Raw genomic sequence first — 15327 nt, 5'->3', positions numbered from 1 at the left:
AGGTCACAGTCAGACTTAATGCAGCAGCGCGCGTGCCTCTAGACCGACCGTAGTCAGGTGAAGCAGACGACGCAGCTTCAGCGCGCTAGCAGACGACGTTGCAAACCACGCCGTGTTCGCCCTCAACACGTTTCCGCGCAAGTTTTACCTGGCAGTCGTTAGTCGGCGCCAGCGGCAGTGTACATCAGAGGAGTTTTAGGTGTATCCTTACATCGTACACTACAGAAATACCTGCTCAGTTGTTAATTTGGGCGCGTTTGATTTTTCATCAAGCTCTGACGGGAGAGGCGCACAGCTCTGTTGCTTTTACTCACGTAGGTCGTGCTTTTACTTTAGCTTAACATTCAGCCTCTTCAGCTCCAGCCAGCCAATGCAGCACCAGCGCAGTAGGCATCGACAAAGGCGACAATCTTGATTGATTTGAGTACAGCAATTCATAGTTTGTGTATTAGATCTCGTCAATTCAAGCATGGGCATGGGTAAACATCAACATGAGTACACGGGCACGGTTATGCACGGTTCAAGCAGCAACCTTAGCCAGGATAGCAACGTCGGGAAGTGCTCGTTTTTTGCACTGACTGAGTCAGTCATGCGCACGTGGACTGCTGTGGACGGCTCGGCACCTGTCATTTTGACGCGACACAAGGAGCGTCCCCTTTAATTATTGTTGTGCACTCGTCAGGACAGCGCCGAGGGCTCTAAAAACGGTCAGCTGTAAAAGAGGTTATCTTTGTCGTGGTGTTTACAAAATGAGTAGCCATTCGAATTCAAGTCCCGATGCACGCATAAGTGAACGGATCGTTTTGAACAGTTGCAAGATAGGCGCTTTATTGAGAAGTCAGACTTTTTCGTGTACCGGCTTTGTCGTGTCCGTGCACGAAAGCGCACGAACATTGTGTCGCGAATGAAGTGACAACAGCGGAGGGAGCTGTGCTGACATAATCGCTCGCAACAGCACGTGTCATCTGCTCGCGCCTAGCTGATTGCAGGATTGATTTGATTTGAACTTCCTATATTAAATAGGAATGCTCATGGCCATGGATGGGGGTAAAGGGGAGTAGACAGAATCTTCATTGTTTGCACAGGTCGTCACTCAAATCACATTGCACAGGCCACTAAGGGAGTCATACTTGCAAATATTATTTATGTGTTAGCGTCACTTCATAAAATTGAAGGCAATACCATCAGCTCATCAAATTCATATTCGTATTATTTGGGGACACATTATAGGTACCAGTTCGCATTTCCTTTTTGCTGTCTGATGGCTCGAGCCACCGGACTTTGTTGGGGGGCAGTCATCATTGTTTCAAAATGTTTACTTCCTAGTCAACCGCCTGCACCTGCTCAGATATATCCTTAACTTATATGCTAGTGCCAAAATGCTGATGTATCGGTATGGCGCTCGATTGTCTCAAGGACTGATCGCCGTCAATGCGTCTCGCTCCGTTCGGACGCTGCTAAGAAAGAGGCAAGATAAAGGACGGCGGTGATGGTTCATTGCACCCTGATCATGAACTAGCGGTTTGCATAACATAATGCATGCATTTTTACCACTGATGTTCCTTTTGGTTCATATTTCCACTGTTGATAGTTTGAGTGAAATTCAGCGATAGGAAATCTTTCTATAGTTAGGGGGCAGAGTAAAACAAAAATTCCATTCTTGTCCAATTTCCTTTTTATTTCTTCAATTTCCAGGCTCTTGAAAGGAAGAATGGTGATAAAGAGCGATTTTGAGACCCAGTTACGGGAATTTTAGACTACAGCATTTAAAACACATTTGGTTTTTTCTTTGGACTTTTTCCACTGGGATTCCTGCTGGTGCCTGGTTAAAAGCTGAGGTCATTGCCAGGGTTTATTACTTGCAACATTTGGTGGTACGCGTCCTCGAAATCTTATCATTTTTCTCCTGGGCACCGACACTGCGGCGCCACCACACAGTGAAGCCTGAAACCCTTTCTTTCTACCTCACAAGTTTGCCAATCTGCCATTCAGGGGAACAACATGCACTGTGGGTGCATGTAAAGGGCACAAAGGTTATTGTGAAGAGCTAGCGCCACACGCAGTCTGCAACTCTGAGTACGAGGGAGAAGCGAGGAAGAAGACGATGGAAGTATGGGGTGCGTGCAGGAGAGAACTGAGTGACATGCAAGCGAGAGAAGAGTGGAGCAACATTGCTGTAGGACGGGTGGCCACGGAGCTGCAGCTGATCGCGTCCCGCCTGACCTACCCGGGTGACCAGACCTGGAAGTGGCCAATTCCTGTTGGGCTCCTTGACTGGAGCACACAGCCAGAACGTACGTTGGGCATCGTGCTGGGTGCGCTGGATAGACGCACCTCGAAATATGGCTTTTCTTCCACTTGATGGGAATCCGAGACCTCTCGCCTCAGGAGCCTTTCCCGCTGCCTAGCTGCCTGCTGGCCTGACGCGAGCGCCTGTGGACACCTGGTGTTCCTTGCACTCTGAACCCACTCGACCGGAAGCATCCACATCGACTTCACTTTGCTACGGCCCGATGACTGTTACTAGTTTGTGTTCATCTTCATCTTGTTTGAAGATGGTTATTTCTTGTTATTTGTCTAGTCTAATGTTTCTGTATAAAAAGATAGGTACCTAGTTTGACCGGTCTGGTCATGTTTTTGCTTGACCCCTCCGAATCAGCCCTTCTATTGGTGGGTTTTAAAGAACTCCCTGGTAGTTAAATTACCCAGAGCTGCCTCTAATATGGCTCATTGCTATAAACATCTCGTATTGTTTTGTTTCCACAGGTATTATAGCTTTTGTCGTGCAGAGGTGGAAAAAATGTCGCAGAAGATAACGGCATTCCTGCAGCATATATGCAACTGCATTAGTTTTATAGATTATGCTGCATGATTATGTTATCTCCTATTTAAAGATATAAGGGAGACATTAATGCTCGTTTCTGAAATAATTTATTCCACACTGGCAATTTTCTTCTGGGTTACCTTTACCGCATGTGATAGCCAGTACCTTCTGAAATTTTTTTCAGGTGAAAGTTTCAGGGTCAGTTGATCACCATAGTTTTGCGGTTGTAGAAGTGGACATATCGTGCCACCTCCCGAAAGCACGCATGTCATTTTTCAAAATGGAAGGCTTCACACAGTCGATGTCGATGCTGTCAGGCTTGATATGTTTGCCGTTGATGTTAGCACCTACGGACAAATCTTTTTTTTTATGTAGATTTACAGTGGTGTTTTGTTAAAATTCCTATTGAAAACATGGCTTTAAATAACCACCCTCCCATAGGCTGGCTATAGCTTGGAAATCATTATCTGTAAAATTAGTGTTAATATGTAAATTGAAATCCATAAATATTCCTGGGGATAGGAGCAGGCTGTGTCAGTCTCCACAATGGACACTTCTTCGGTTGTTGCTTTGTTTAGGGGCACTAGCACTACTCTTCTTTTGGAATTGCCGAGCTTTAGAAATGGGATACCTTATCCCTGAGAGAGATAAGGTAAATGTGAGGCAACAGTGCATATGCAAGGAATGCTGGGCTGAAATGGTAAGGGGTGCAGCTTTCATTCTGGGCATGTGCACTGGCCCCCTCCATAGTGATAGGGTCATACTATTCTAAATCCCGCTGTTTTACTAAGAGCCTGCCACTCATTGCACAGCATGTGCAAGGCCTTCTGTAGAACAGAAGCGAGTTCAGAGGACTTCATCACAATGCCCTAAACTATGGGGCACGCTTCTTTGGGTTATTGTGTTTTTCTTCGGAACGTTTGGTACATCTTTACTGGCACAAAAAAATTCTTGGATCAGTCTGTGTCCATACTACGCTTCTTGCATAAGCTCTTCTAATGCGCGCACACATTCCTGTGTTTAACGAGATAGGATTTCACGCTTGTTGATGTGCACATTGTACACTAGTTCTGGGTGATGGTCTGTATTCAAGCTTGTCCGTAATCCGTAAGTTAGTAAGAACCACCCATGATGTCAAAGGCCTGTTCTGTACGTGCAACCACCCATTGCAAGCGCTACATACACGGCTGCTCAGGTGCAGTAGGGGTTACTCGGATGACCTTGCTAGTTTAGTGCTACCATTGTTAGTCTGAGGCAGCAGCAATGACATGCTCGCCAGACTGAAGGGAGTATTAGCTGGTTTGTATAGAAATCCATGAGCAGTGGAGAAACCTTTGGTTCCCATGTATCTCTAGACTTGAAAATTACTACAGTAAAATATGCTTTTTTTAATGGAATACAGCTTAACTTTCTTCTAAAGATTTATTTTTGCCATGACTAAGTTTTCGTCTTTAAAAGATTTCAACTAGAGCATTATTTGAAGCACTAGTTCAGTGCATGCTGCCATAGGCAGACATAACTGACATATATTTAGTTGTGGCAGCTGCCTAGAAGAAAGTGAACTATTTTGCGTACATAGCTAGTTCCACCATTGATCATGCAAAAGCAGCAGAGCATTGCTTGTTTTCCAATTGCTACTGTCAGTGTTGACTGTTGATTGCCAGCGAGAGCACCCTGTTTTCATTTGCTGCATTCATTGTCCGTGGTTATCGAGCCAATTTTTTTTTTTTTGATGCAACTTGCTAATGCTAAAGGAGGGGCTGTCAGAAGCAGGTGTGAAATTATTCAGGGTACCTCAGTGTATAAAAGAAGGCACTGGGAGAGGAGACCGCTAATCCTAAGCATCATCCAGTTTGAGCACCGGCAAAAACGGGGAACGAGCTTTAACCTTGGCTTTTTACAAAAACCATTCTTATCAAGAAATAGGGCTTAGCTCAAGGATACAGTGCTCCTATTAAAGAATTCAGCTGCCTCAACTTAGAAAAGAAGCAATCCATGTGGCTTGCAAGTGTGCAAGATATATGTGCAGAACGCAGAGGGCTTATAACCCATTCTGCCATTTTGTACACAATTCTGTACACGGCCATCTAGCAGCTGCTTCTCGAAATGTGTGGGTGCTAGCCAGCAGTGATTTAATTGCTTTGGGCACATTCAGCATTCTGTGCTTTGGAAAAAAATCTTTTTTTATGCCAACTAACGAAGGCAACAAAAGAAATATCCCACAAAGAAATATGGCAGACACTTTATCGCCACCTTTAAAGGCAGGCTGTGGGGCTTTGTCTACCTCTTCACGTCATTCTGAAGTTTTCACGGTGCATTCTTCAGCAGTTTACTGGGAATTTTCTGGTGTGATAGACAGTCCATGATGTGCTGGTGTTTGTACATTTTTGGGCAGCAAATGCGACGAAAGGTCATGCAATGGCTCGAAAAATCCCTAGGCATTTTGCTGGTTACGATTCCAACTGTGCCTTTTTTTTTACTATAATTATTCTGCAGCTTGCTATCTTGATAGATGGTCCCACGCTCATAGTAGAAATTTCTTGTTTCACAGCTGAGTTGTCTTTGATCCTAGCTTAGTGTATCAGCCAGCACAGATGCAATGAATATAATCCCTAAGTGAGAGCATCCACGCTGTGAATTAAGTCTCTTTCAAGAGATAAGCTTTGAGTTCATTAAAAAGCATTCCTCTCAACTTAAGGAAAAAGCTTACTTTTGTGCATGGTGCTCTCTTGCCAGCCTCTTTTATGATGCACATTTATCTATTATAATTCTGTGTTATTCATGCCTCAATAAGTGCTGTTCTTCCAGATTATTCATGGCATTCTAACTATGACTTCGAATGTTTGTTACTTGCCGCTGCATACTATGCCACCGAAGGGGGCACATATGCTATGACAGAAAAGGCTACTATTTCAGAGAAGTGACTGATTCTTTTTGGGTACCAGATTGTGGAACACAGTATTTGGATAATCCTTATTCATGAATGGTTTGATGACTCAGTGTCCCAGTATTACTGCCGTGCTTTTCTCATGCCTGTGTGATTCTTGCATGGTGGGCTTCCAGCAGCATCTGTGCTGCCATTAACAGATGGAACTCAAGGTAGCACTTGGTTTTAAATGCATTAAAAAGCACTCTGCTTCTGAAAGGTGACTTCAGGGCGTATTTCGCATCCAAGTCGCGGGAAATGACTGGTAAATCAGTATTTTTGTGCATTTAATATAGTACTAGAAAAAGGCCCTGTTCTGTGTGTCCTCACAGCCCACTTATATTCAGTGCAGCTTGTCTTACCAACTGGCTCATGTTTGTTACTTGTGAGTCTCCTTTACTAGACTACGTTTTGCACAAAGTACCTCTCAAGAGTTGCTTCCTGGTTCAGTAATTTAAAGGGAAAAAAAATCAAAAAAAAAAAAAAGACATAGGTGTTATTCCCAACAACGTGGTTAGACATTTTTAAAACGAGTCGCAATTACTACTCGTTGGGCACACTTGTGCACATATCTGTGATATCTATCAATATTGAAATTGTGAAATGATTGGCTTTGGAGATTATGGTTTTAAAAAGCTTGTACTTTCATGTGTAAAGTGATTCTTTCAGATATCCTCATGGTTGTTTTACTTTTATGAAATATTAATGCACTTCATTTTTTGTCGACTAAACAGATTGAAGGGCACATAGTGCCACAAGATTTAAGTTAAAATGTCAGCTTTCTTTTTGTCATGTAAACTTCTTGTCCTCTCATGTGTGATCGTTGTTCAGACTCTGTCTTTGTGCCTCTGAAATCGTTATCGTAAACGCATTTCACTTTGAGATGCACCATTCTATACATAATTTTTGAGCCATCATTTTACTGTGCTCTGTGCTTTTTAAAGCCAATGAATGCAGGGATGCCTAGAGTATGAATAATGTGAGAAACGCTAGGAGCTTCCATTGTACAATACTTCCTTAGAATGCGAAACTGGTATTTGCAACTTGACATATTTATTGACAGTGGGAACCATAAAACATTCGGAAATTGCTTAATTTTCTGAGTTGGAGGTATTTCTCAATAACAGGCTGTTGTGATAACCCTCTTGTTTTTCTTCTCCAGTGCCTTTGCTGTGGTCTGGTGTCATGCTTATGTTTCCATCCTGTGATCAATTTTGTGCTCGTGCGGTAGTTCGGGATTGAAGCTACAAGGAGCTGGGCCTTCCGTATGCTGCCCGAGGCTTCGAGGAAGAGACTCAATGCCCAACTATATTTGTTTATTTCTGGAAAAAGACTGCTGCAAACAACTGTACAATATTGTGGGTGCGTAGCCCATTTGGAGAGTGAGAGAGAAATACATTAACAAAAAAAGTATAAAACACATAGGCACGGCTCCTTCCAAAGGTCTGACATAGTCACCGAACTGTCACAGTAACGCCGACACAGGCACACAGCAGTTCGCAGGAAACACAGTGGTCCCGCCGAAAGCTTCAAAAGGGCCGCAGAGAACACGCAGCCCTCCAGGCGGTCATCTCTGCTCGGCCATCAGAAACATAATTCTTTGTGCTCCCTCTTTTTCTCCAGCGCAACACGGATCCTCAGCGTCTTGTCTGCACGGTCCCTCCCGCCCCTTGTGGCCGCTCCGACCGCCTTATTGACAGCCAAGGGAGTCATCCCGGTCACAACACCAACAACAAAATACCTCTCTTCAATGACAAACACAGTTGACCTATAGAAAAGTAGTCGGTCATTGCACGTAAGTGTTCCAGGTTGTGTGCCCAGCCATCTGTGAGTTCTTTTTAAAAATTCGTGGTCTATTGTGCTACTATCATGAACATGATTGGAAGTTGTGCAGCGATAGACATTCTTCCTTATACTAACATATAAGCAATATATTTTACAAAGTGTTTTGCGAAATGCCACAAGAGAGGCCATTGTGCCAGGATCGAAAAATCATTCAGCGTGCACTGATGACTCAAGAAAGGAGGGCACTTATCCTAAGCATGACCTAACTGTTATCATTGGCAAAATGGGATAATGAGCTTGAGCTCTGGCTTTTAACACCAATGTTCTCGAAAAATAGGCCTTCCTTCAAAAGTGTAGGGCTTCTGTGTAATAATTCAGCTGCCTCAGCTAAAAAAATGCAATCTGGTTCGTGTATGTACCGTATAAAGGAGTTGCAACTGTCTAAGATGTGCGTGTGGAATGCAGAGAGCTATTAGTAACCCTTTCTGTCATTGTGTGCAAAATCCACTGCAGTGCGCTCTCGCAGATGCTTCTTGATGTTTGTGGCTGTAGCTGGCAGTGATTTATTTGTTTTTGCAAAGATTCAGCACATTCTTCGAATTTAGAAAAGCTTGCTCTTTTACTCCCATCTAGAAAATACAGCAAAGGATATTTCACAAAACTTTTGGCAGCCACTCAAGCTCCACTTCTAAAAGCAAACCTTGAGGATTTTCCAACCTTTTCTGATTTTACTTAAATTTTCACTATGCATTCTCCACAATTTTCTGGAATTTGTGCCTAATGCATGTGAAAAAATGTGTGTAGTAGAGAAATTTTTCTAGAGGTGATTGTAATTTTGTTCAGGTTTTCGTTTTCGATGCAGCCCAAGTGCCCCGTGTGCCATTCAATGGATTCCTGACTACCAAGTCATTGTGACTTGCCTGCTCGCCTCACTGCCATGCACCCTGCTCATGAGTATTTGCATGCGTCTAAGATACACTAGCGAGGTTGGTCTGCTTGAGGATAAAACCCTGTTCTGTGTCTCCTCACATCCACAGAGTCTTTTCAACTGGCTTCCATTGTTACTTGTGAGTCATGTTTGCTGAACTGTGTATTAGAGGAAGAAGCAATCATAATTGCATATCTTGGTTCCATAGTCTGAAGGAACAAGAAAATTTGTGTTGAAGCATGGTTGCCAATGATGTGGGCAGGCTTCTTTTAAGATGTGGAGTCGCAGTTGCTGTTTCTTGTGCACAATTGTGTTTACGTATTTGTCATATCTATCAGTGGTGCAGTTCTGGAGTGGATGGGTTTGGAGATTATGATTGGAGCTATGCAGTTGATGAGTTGGTGATTTCACCTGTAAAGTGAATATTTCAAATATCCTTATGATCTTATGCGATGTTATTGCACTTTATCTCTTCCAGTTGGATAGATTAGAAGGCACGCATTTCCACAGGATTTCTAACCTTTTGCTAAGCTACACTGTCAGCTGATTTTTTTTGTCATGTAAGCTTCTTCTTAGTTGCCATGTTGATGAGCAATGAATATAAGCTTTGAATTGGGTGATACTTTATTTCAAGGCTCATCTGTCGAGATCTCTGTAAGCCTCACCCTACATATTAACAAATGTAGGGAGAATGAGGGACTCAGTATGAGATGCAAGCAAATGGAACCAACAGCCATGATACCAAGGAAAGTAGGATGCTTTTTTGGTGTTTACAAAAGTGAAAAAACATAATTGTGGCTAAAAGTGACTAGCAAATTGAAGAAAACATGCAGCTGGTGGGATCTGAACTCACAACCTTTGAATTTTGCTTCTTTTTCTCATCTGATGAATCCTTATATGCCAACAGCTACTGAGTATCCTTTTTCTTGGGTATTTATTTTGTGTGTAACCCATCCTTCGGAGAGTTTGTCTGTGCCGCACTCATCCATGGCACACAATGTGGAACGTCCTATGTTACCATGAGTAATAAAGTGGGAGCTGTGTGGAAATTCTCTTAATCTACCTTTGACATCACTTTTACCAATTTCAAGGCCCTCATTTGGATAATTTACTAACAAATGTAAGGAATTTGAGGGGCTCGTAATGAAATACGTACAAAGGGAGCCAGCGGCCTCGGATGTCAAACAAAGTATCATTGTGGTTTTTTTTTTTTTCTATTTGTGTATGTGTGTTTATGAATGTGACTATGTGATTATGCAAATAACAAATTAAACAGTACAAAACACTTGCTGCTGGTAGCAGACCTGGATTCCATAAATTTCACTGTTTCACCAGATCCGACCGCTTGCACTGTTGCCATTTTCATAAGAAAGATTCCCAGCTACTGATTATCTAATCCTGCAACGGCCAAGTATTCTCAGTTTTTTTCCACTGCCATCATGTTTCCAGTGGCCGCAGGCTTTCTTTCCTGAGAATGGCTTGCAGAAATTGGTTATTACACCTTATCATTTTGTGGCCAAAATCTCATTAGCCACAGTATGGTCCTTGATCAGACTGTTCTTGTGCCTCTGAAATCAGGCATTCTTCATAATTGCTTCATTCATGAATTTCAATAGCTATGGTCGCTTCACAGGCACATAGAGCATAATTAATACTAGATGCCAAAACATGGCGACATCTTTGCTCGTTCTTTTTTCCACACTGCCAAGACAAACCGGGGGAAGACGACCAACTTTTCCAGTTGCAATTTGCAACATTGATTGGTGGCTACTGCTTATGTCCTCCCCACTTCCTGGGTGAGCTTTGCCGCATGTGTCAGAGCGCTCTAGCCCAGAGATGATTAGCGCAGTGATTATGAGTACGATGAAGATGCCTCTGTGCTGACGCGAGAAATTTGCATGCTTTTTTTAATGGCAGGTCTGAATATGAAGCCTTTCTAGGATTTGAGTAATAATAAAGTGTCACTGCTCTCACTATGTGGCAGTACTTTCAGGTCTGAGTGTTGCTTCTTTTTTTACTGTTATTAGCATAAGTTTTCTTTCTGGCACAGAGCGTTTTGCCATGGTCGCGGAAGCATGTGTACTCAAGTGCTATTGCCCTAACCTAGATAAATTGAAGTGTATCTGATATACCGAATTTTTTGTTGAAAGCTTCTAAATATGGTGGGTGCTTTTAATGCACCGAGAAATGAGCCATAACTTTAATGCTGAATGTGATCAATTCTCATTATTTCGGCATTCAAGGGAGCAGCAAAAATGTCTGAACTAACCGATTTCTCGAATTTTGCTTCATTTGCGCGCATACTAAGGAAGGCCCCTCTTTAAAAACGGCCTCCTCACATTTCAAAGATGTTTCACAGCACACTCCTCATGGTCAGATATTACGGTGAAGCGTACAGCGCAGGAAAACTATTGTGAATTCAAAAATTTTTGGTGTATTCGGTAATTTTTAAATACAAAATGTATAACAAACATTTGTTTTGAATATTCCTCAAATCCTAATATTGTCTTAAGAAAAACATTTGCAATGCAAAAAAGGCCCATTTCAAGCAATTACAAGTAATTGCATTTGTATATATGCTTCTGCAGTCATACGGGTTGTCCAGTTTGATTCCCAGTATACACCGTTTTACAACTCTTGGAGAAACTAGTTTGACTAGGTTGTTAAGGAAGGAAGTCATCAACACTTTCCTGTGCTACGAGAGCAGCCCAGCTCCCCAATATGGCAGCACCCTTCACCTTTTTCTAAAATCGTGTTTAGGCTCCTGAGCAAGCATTGGAGTTACCCTTGGTTACGTATCTTACTTACTAATATGTTTTTTTTTTCTTTTTTACAGGTTCATCACTACTCACGTTTTTCTTTTAAAGAGGCATTGCTGCTCACCTTCCCTCATAGCTGAAGGGCAGCTGGTTGAAGAGTTTCTCCGCATCACCTGTTATGCCCATGGCATATTCACTTACTTTGTCAACATTTGCCCTCCCTTTATTCCTTTGCACTTTACAATAACTGTCGCCAGTCTCTTGAGCATATCTATATCTTGCATTCTTCTATGTAACTTTTCCAGCTGTATATAGTTCTCTGCCATTTTATACTGCCATTCCTTGGTCGTTCTGCCCCAGTTTTTGTGGCTGGTACCTCAGTACTTTGCCACTAAAGTGGTTGGAAGGGTTGTAATGGGTAAGGTAGGATGCTTGAGTGTTCTGTGTTGCAGTGATGTCTGTCTTGCCTGTGCCTACAACTGATGTTACTTGGCACTGTTCGTGCAGTTGTCACTAATATATCATTTCTTTTCTTAACAACTGCTGTATTGCATTATAAGATTTAGTGATCAGTTGGCTGTGTAGTGCAGTCGTCCACACACATCTCAAATGCAGCATAGTGTGGGCTTGAAGATCACTACATTGATAGCTCTACTAACTAAATCAAGCTTGTTGCAACGAATTTTCCTCTCTATATATATAGCAGTACCTAGTGCTGTTGTTATGTAATGGTGCTAACACAATTCTTGCAGACAGTACATCTGCTGCGGTGCTTTAAAATCTGTGTTTTTTTCCTTATTCTGGGCAATTCTCAGTTCATTAGGTGTCTGCCCATGGTTGGTGTGTTTTACGATTACACACATACAGAAATTAAGGACTTAAATGCAAGGTACATATAACATAAGATCAGCATGCACTCTTAACAGCATTTGTAGCTCAATAGAGTTTTTCCTTTCATTCTTCTCATGCCCTTCCTTCTTGGTGTACATGTGCACATTATTTGTTATGCTGTGTTTTTTAGGTATGCTTACCTTAGCTAAAGAGCTAAAGCCAAAGTAAATTTAGTAGTTTTGTTGTGAGCTATGGTTGCTGTGCTTTTTTTTAACATTGCAGCTGGTGTTGAGTGAAACTGCATTTACATATCCCGTCTTGCTATGCTGGGATTGTCCGTCAGCTGTCTTTGTAGATTCTAGATTGGTTCCTGGACTGCCATAGGGCCCTTTCACTTCTATATGTAATGTTCACTGATATCCATTATGGGTATTATACTTCTACGAGTTGAATGTGCTAAAGACCTTGTGTACTTCACGGTGAGTGCTATTTTTTTAAACGGCATTGAGGTTTGCAGCGTTTCTTAATACCTGTTCTTTTGCAGCTATCGTGCATTTCAAATATGTTAACAATAAGTCTGATCATCTTTTAACTCAAGGCCCATGTCTCGAATTTTGTTTTTCTTAGTTCTTCACCACATGTGCTAATAAGATAAGGAATTACCCTTGGAAAATCCTTATCATTCATTAGTCCTTCTGTAAGGTGGGCCAGCTGTAATTGTGTGCTAGTCATAATTTTATGCTTTTATCGTGCAGGCGCAGTGACAAATGACAGCCAGAGCAGCTCATTTCAAGAAAAACCATCAGGAAGGAAAGGACAGTTCTTGTGCCCTGATTGTGAGTATGCCACTGACGTCCGCACAAACTTCAAGCGCCACCAGGCGACACACTCTGGAGAGCGCCCCTTTCAGTGCAGCCAGTGCATCAAGGCTTTTGTAACGAAAGATCACCTAGAACGTCACCTTCGCACTCACACAGGCGAGAGGCCATACCATTGCCCCCATTGCAGCAAGAGGTTTGCCACAGCAGGTAACATGGCTGTGCACATTCGCTTCCACACTGGTGAGAAGCCCCACAAATGCAGCCTTTGTCCAATGGCTTTTGTGACCAGTTCGGAGTTGAAAAATCATGTACGAAGCCACAAGAAGGAGAAACCGTTTGCATGTCATTTTTGCTCTGTGACATTTGCATACAGAAAAAGCCTGAATTACCATGAAAAGAAAAATCACCTGAACTAACGAACTTTCCTATGAAGTCGCGACAGTTTTGGTAGCATTTTGGCAAGTGTGCAGGTTGCTGGACAATTTTGGAGCAATGTGAGATGTACCCTATCAGCCAAAGAGACTTCTTTTAACCTGTGTTATTTTCTTGTGCATTTTAACTAATGGTTTATTATCACTAATTTCCTCCTAACTACTTTCTGTTTGTCTATTGATGTGAAAATCAGTATAGTATTCAAAGCTTATGATGGGTACATATATCTTAGCAGACATCAACTTTGTGAACTGTACAATAGCTTTTTAAATCGAAGTGTGTAACCTTGACGCCCTAATTATACTGACATTAAAGGTTATTCATCGTTAAAGAAAAGTATTTATCATGCTGATGAAAAAAGGAAGAAAAAAAGAACACAGTGAATGTAGATTAGTTTTTATTCTTGTTTTTTTCTAGTTTGAGCTTTTTAAGGATGGTGGTCATATCAGCTTAGGTCTCATTGAGAATCTCCCCCTGAGTTTCTGCTATTCATCACTTCTTCAGTAAGTCTTTTCAAGCGACCACCAGAAAGCTTATGTTGAATCTTGTCTTTGGTTTGCAGTTCCCAGGCACATAATCTTGTTCCATGCCCCTTTATACCTGTTCACTTTAATTGCAGCAACAGAGGGCACTCTATAAATTGAAAGATGCCCTCCTGTGCATCTTGGGCAGGGCAGCTTGTCAGCTACATCAAAATCGGGCAGCCATTTTACACCGTATTTTACCTGGTTTAGCTGCAGTTTTTTGCTCAGTTTTGTTCCTTTCAATAGTTCCTGGAAGTTACTTTAAAAAGGACCGTGTTTTTGTACCTTATGCACGTGTCTCATTTGTAGAAAATATGCGAGATGTCTTTCCGCATTGATGTTAAGAGCATTAGTTCTCTGCTCAAGAACAGTGGTGCAGATGAAGTATATTGACAACAAATGTGCGTGCTTTTATGCCATGGTTTTACATTATTAACAAATTGTTTTTGCTCTACTGTCTTAGCCATTTTTTTTTTTTTCTGATGTGCAAGCAGTGGTTAGGACATCTGCATTTTGAATCTCGGAAGTTAATCCTTACAAAAAAAGGCTTGCTGTTCCTCAGTTGCCATCAGTAGGAACCTTTTTTGTATGACTGTGAGTGATGTGAATTTGCAGTTTTCTTTTCGGTTTGTGTTGGTTGTCTCCAAATTGGTGTTGCCTATTTACATCTAGTTGATATGATGCAATATTTTTAATTTTTGAGAATTGTGATGCATATCTTACCTTGTCCGGCTCTCCTTTTAGCCGTACAAAAGTATGTGCTTCATTGTTTTTATATTTTCCTGTGTTCTGTTTCATCTTGTTTGTAAAGGGAGCTATGTAAAACTCTTTAAATGCCACTAATGTTCAAATATTCAATAAATGTGGCTGGCCTCTTTTCACATCATTGTCTTTTAGAGTCCTTTCTCTGCTATTTCAACTGACACGAAATGCTGAGTGGCATTGAATTTGTGTATTTGTCACTAAAAATATTGCGAGTGAAATTTCCTAAGTGAAAATTTATATTTTCTGTTTTAAATCATGGCCACTTTTGTTGGTTTGTGGCTGTATTATTCAGCACATGGTTTTTGGGTAGTGAATTTATTGTGCAGAGAGAGATGTTTGAGGTATGAGAGGCGTACTCTGGGAGTATATTGGGTGTATTCAAGGATTGTAATGTGTGCTTCCTTATTGTAGACTTCACATCCTTGTGTAAATGTTGAGGTTGGCAAGCTTTTATCTAGTATTTGTGCTGTCAATACATGTTCCTGATTGATCTTGTTTAGAATTAACCGGCTTCATTTACCTGCTGCCACGAGAAGCACTCGCATGGTGGCCACCGTCAAAGCAGGGTAAGGCCACTGGGCATTTTTTGCATCTGTGTAATTTTTTTTAAAATATGGGACGCTTGCACCTCTGTCCCGATGGGTGACCGTCTAGCGGTGCCGGAGCTTTTTGTTTAATGTCGTAGGTGTGCTGACATGCTTTGGGTGAGTTTATGGATTTGCTCAGAATTGT

The 15327-nt window shown here is 41.8% G+C and overlaps 1 long non-coding RNA gene across 1 annotated transcript; it reads left to right on the top strand.

Moving 5' to 3' along the window:
* The first annotated feature begins 230 nt into the window (after positions 1-230).
* Positions 231-13076, top strand: LOC146176660 (uncharacterized). The gene is made up of 3 exons (XR_014701543.1): positions 231-314; positions 7374-7545; positions 12809-13076. It is a non-coding gene; the product is annotated as an uncharacterized LOC146176660 (long non-coding RNA).
* Positions 13077-15327: the final 2251 nt, after the last annotated feature.

The sequence above is a fragment of the Amblyomma maculatum genome, chromosome 10 (assembly GCF_055883805.1).
Source record: "Amblyomma maculatum isolate TAMU_Amacu chromosome 10, ASM5588380v1, whole genome shotgun sequence".
In the NCBI taxonomy this organism is placed as follows: Eukaryota; Metazoa; Arthropoda; class Arachnida; order Ixodida; family Ixodidae; genus Amblyomma; species Amblyomma maculatum.
The sequence above is the reverse complement of the archived record's forward strand: the minus strand, read 5'-3'. Positions and strand labels throughout refer to the sequence as shown.